General features: G+C 43.1%; 1 protein-coding gene across 1 annotated transcript in view; it reads left to right on the forward strand.

Moving 5' to 3' along the window:
- Positions 1–2,323: 2,323 nt before the first annotated feature.
- Positions 2,324–4,837, forward strand: part of GMEB1 (glucocorticoid modulatory element binding protein 1) — a 22,592-nt gene continuing 20,078 nt past the window's right edge. Inside the window, exon 1 of the mRNA XM_004678695.2 lies at positions 2,324–2,800. The gene's annotated coding sequence lies outside the window, so the exon portion shown is untranslated. The remainder of the gene's footprint in view (positions 2,801–4,837) is intronic.

Genomic DNA, 4,837 nt, shown 5'->3' on the forward strand with positions numbered 1-4,837 from the left:
CTGAGGGCCCCCGTTGCCCCCGGACCGTGGGGCCCGGAAGTCCTTGGCCGAGGGGCCAGGAGGGGCTGGAGAGACTCCGGACTGGGAGGCCCGGACTCCGGGACCCTGACGAGGGGTGTGGGGATCCTGGGAGATCCCCAAAGGCGGGGTCGGGGGAGCACCAGGCCCCTCTCTGAGGAGCTGGGGAGAGGCCTCTAAGGGAAGGGGGGGTGGTGAAAGGTGAGGAAAGCCTGGATACACGCCCAGGAAGAGACCCTCAGAGACTTGAGTGGGGCGGACAGAGGTGGGGGAGCAAGAGCAGAGGGGGCTGTGCCGAGAAAGGGAGGGCCCTAGCCACACCGGAGGGGGGTGTTGGACACCTGGGGCATGAAGTCCCGGGGAAAGAAGCAGGTGCTTTTCCTAAGGCGATGTGACAGTCTGGGAAGTGGGATTAGGAACAAGGAAGAAAGCACAGGGAGAGCCGAGGAGGCCCGGACCTTCTCATAGATGGGGGGGAGGGGGGACACCTGGTGCCTCTTTGGCTAAGAGTGACAGGGGTCTGTACTTGTTGGGGAGTAAGATATTTTTGTGCTTCCTGATCTATAGGCCGAAACAGGGTGATCTAATATGCCAGGGAATGGGGAAACCCATGTTTTTGAGGGCTTTAGAGAAGATAATTGAAGGGGAGAAGCTTTAAGTATCCCTCCTTTTTGAAATCACAGGGGAAGTGACTAGGTGTCTCTTAATTAAGGGGCAGGAGATAGGTGGGCAGAATTTTAGGGACACCGGGAGACTGACTCCCCCATCTTAAGACGTGCCAGACTGTCCAGGGAAGCCCTGAATTCTCCCAAACCGTGAGATACCTCACCGTTACCTACCTGACAGGCCTTGATTGGTGTCAATTTAGGTGAACCAAGAAATGGGGTTTCCTCTTGAGAGGGAGAATTTGGGAAAGGAATTGATAGTCACAGAGGGATTCTTTCCTCCTCCCTTGCCTCTGCTGATGGTTTCCAAAGTGCTTTTAGAGAAGAGTTCATTAAAAATGAGCTTTCTCCCCTAATTTGTCACCCTTTTTTCAGTTTTAATGTCTACTGATTTGCTGACCTTTTCAATAGTTGTTAGCCAATTACTCATTTTTTCCCCCCAACAAACATACTGAATTGCTAACTTGTGTTCAAGTTAGTTTGGGTCTGTATCCATCTGATCCTAAAGTGAAGTCCTCTAGACTGTAGTAGAATGATACTTCCAATACTTTTTTTTTTCCCTTTGCTGTCCCAAACACCTACATTGTCTCCAGTTCTCAACTTCATTCACTATTTCCTTCACTGTGGTCCTCTGTAGCCTTGTTAGTTTCATTACATCTGGTCACATTCCAGATGGCTTAATACATGAGGAGTGAAGGAAAAAAAGGAGTTTTGCTCAATAATAAAATTTTAACTTGGAAATTTCTTAATAGGATGCATAGTCTACAAAAATTACAGTGGAATAAAAGACATTTGGGGTTAGAAAATTTCAGGACATCTATTATTTTCCTTCTCACCAATTCTGATATGTTTGCAATCATTTGACGCTCATGTTTACATCTTGTAATGTTTTAAACATTAGATTTCTGGGCCTAATCTAGAGTAAGTCAGATGTCATTTGCTAGTTTTCCAATCATTTATGTGAGCAGTCATGTGCTTACTTTCAAGGTGTCTTTTTTGTCTTTGAAAAAAGCTACAAAGTTATTTTGATATATATTACCCTCTATATGTGTTCTTGTAGAATTACAGAGGTTGTGTGATTCCACAAGGAATACTCCAAGGCCTATTCCATGAAATACCCAAAGGATCAACTCACTCATCTTGCCTCAGGGGTTTTTGTTGCTATAAACAAGAGTCCCTTTTCAGTTTACAAGTCAGTTCAAAGAGATAATCTTGCATTTAGCCAGTATAGTCTGTAGAGCTGGTTTCTGGTTTCCTGCTAGGAAAATGGTATTTAGAGTAATAAAAGATACTCGACCCAAACTTGCTTCTCTTCAGAAAGTAAGGATTACTATGTTGAATCAGACCTGTATATCTGACACAAAGAAATATATTGTGTATGATTATAATTATCTTCACTGATAAATTGAGAAGGTTAGAGAACAAGCCAGAAATTCTGCCTGGGTTCCAAGGAGTCGGACGGGAAAAGAGTAAAATAGGAGTTCCTGTTGAAAGCTTTAAACTGATAGTTGACCACTTATTCAAAATGTAGTAAGTACTGTGAGTAGAAGGTTGCAGTACAAGTATCCTTCTAACCACTAATTTAACTGGCTATTCTTAAAAAGTTAAATCATCTTTTGGAAGTAATTTCCTTAAGTTTGTTATTTGCTAAAAAAGTATTACTTTTTAAAATTAAATATGTATTATAGTAGTAGAGTAGTGCTTGACAGTAGACAAGTACCAAACAAAATGTTGACTGCAGGTAATTTACCCTCCATTTTTATGGCTCAGGCTTTGAAGATACCTGTTGGTTCAGTTATTCTAGGATTTATTGGTGATTGTCTGCTTTGTCATGTCCATTTTTTACTTTTTCTACCTTGGGAAACCTAATTGTTTTGGTTTTGGGGGCAGCCAGCCTTACCTGTCCATTGATTCTAGTGTTTGTTTTTTTCTTTCTAGTTTTAAACCTTTAATTTATATAAGTCCATATTATGCACTTTGATAGCTTGTAATTATTTTTCTCATAGTGAGTGCCACTCTCATGCATCTTTTTCCCTTTTGTAGCATTTTACAAGCCGATACTGTCCCTTTATATTTCCAAGGAACGTAACTCTGTGTCCAGCATGGAGTAGAGACTGGTAAACACTTGTTGAACTGATCATGATTATGAACCAGAAAACAAGGCAGCTAGCATAGCTGCCCAATCAAATTTATATCTTTTAACTTAGAGAAGTATAAACTCCTAGAAGTCTTTTAGGATAGGGTGAGTCAGTCATTGCATAAAAATTGGTTACATACCTGGTACCAGTTTTGTAGATATCTGGAAATTGCTTATCACACTTCCATGTCCTGGGTGCTAATGTAGACCCAGGAAAGCTGTTGAGAGAGAAAAGCAATCGTTGTCCTCCCAGGAGGTAGCCTGGTGGGGACAGACTGACACAGTGGAATAATGGTTCTGGCAGGGGTGCTGCAAGCATGAAGGAGCAAGAACACTAAGCTCAAATTCCATCAAGAAAGTCACAAAAGAAAGTGATGTTTTAAGTAAGTCACAAAAGTTTAGCAGTGACAAGCTAAAGGAAAAGGAAAAGAATTCCAGTTAAAAGAAACAATTGTGACCGGCCAGGTGAGAAATATGGCATGTGTGAGAAATGGAATAAATCAGTGTCAGGAGCCTACAATGTGAAATGAAGTTAACAGGGTGGGTGAGGGGCAGATTTGGAAAATTTTGTAAGCCTTGATAAAATGTTACTCTTTACATGTTGTAAAGAGAATCCACTGTAGGATTTTTAGGTGGGGAAGTGGCCTTTAGTAAAACACTTTGCAGAGAAGGGATTGGAGAACAAGACCAAAGATTAGGCTATGGATGAGAAACAGCTGGGAAAATCTAGGTGGTGGTGTGTGTGGCTCAGAATATGATGGTGGCAGCACAGATGGAGATGGGGGGTTGTTTTCAAGGGAGATGTAACTAGTGGGATGGATAGGATTTGGTGGTTGACTGGATTTAGAAAGAGAAGGGAGTAGTCAAAAATAACTCCCGAGTTTCTGGGTTGAAAAAATAGGGAGGTACCATTTACTGAGGTAGAAAGTAGGAGTAGGTTTGAGAGGGATCATAAACTCAGTTTAAGGTGCCCACAAGATATTTTAAGAGACTTTTGGAGATAGAAAGTGTAAAGTTCAGGAAAGAAGTTTGAATGTAAGCATCAAAAAACAAATTAGACATGAATTATAACTAGGTCAAACACATGCAAATCAGTTGAACCAATACTTGTCAGGGCCTATGATGGGCAGGATTATAGGAGATAAAAGTTTTTTAGGACCCTCCCTGGGGTTCAAGTGTGGCACTGCAAGCTGGCTGCAGTCGCTTCGGTGCTGGTTCAGTCCCCGCCTCAGAGGTGACCCACGTGGTGCAGTAGAGCTCTCTTGTCTCACCCGCTGCTCCCCTCATCAGTATACTTGGTCGATCTGCCTATTCTGCTCCCCCCACTCTGTCTCTGGTGAAGCATCTCACCCCCCCAGTACCTCTGGCCTGTACTCTGATTTTGTATGCATAAATAAATAAATATTAAAAAAAAGTTTTTTAGGTAATCAGCACCTGACCTCACAGATAATAATGCAGTGATGGAGATGGTTCCCATTGCAATTAACTGCAGGGCACAGTGCAGTAAACACTGGCAGGGAGCTGCAAATCAAGTACTGGGGGACAACAGAAAAGGTGATTTGTGAGTGGCTTCCTAGAGGGGTGAGCTTTGAACTATGCCTTGAAATGAAAGGGCCCTCCCTGGTGGCGTAGGGGTTACATTTCAGGGCACTCACCCCTAAGGCCTGAGTTTGATCCCTGGCCAGGGCGTGACCCATAAGGCACAGCAGACCTTTCCTGTCTCACCACAGCTCCCCTCAGCAGTGTTTATCGGTAGATCTGCCTGTTCTGCTCTCCACTCTGCCTCTTATGAATCCTCTCACTTCTTCCCCACCTGCAGCACCTTTGGCTTACATCCCCGTTTTTCTATGGCAAAAAAAAAAAAAAAAAAAAAAGGCTTCCCCAGGAGGCATCTAAATCAGAGTCTTACCTTTAGCATGCAATCTTGTACTTGAAGATGCACAGACACTCTGACCCATATCCACTGTCGTATATATTTCCTTGAAATGGTTCCCATATGCACCAAGACACATTTCCA

Source organism: Condylura cristata, unplaced genomic scaffold (assembly GCF_000260355.1).
Source record: "Condylura cristata isolate star-nosed mole 26May11 unplaced genomic scaffold, ConCri1.0 scaffold00008, whole genome shotgun sequence".
NCBI lineage: Eukaryota > Metazoa > Chordata > Mammalia > Eulipotyphla > Talpidae > Condylura > Condylura cristata.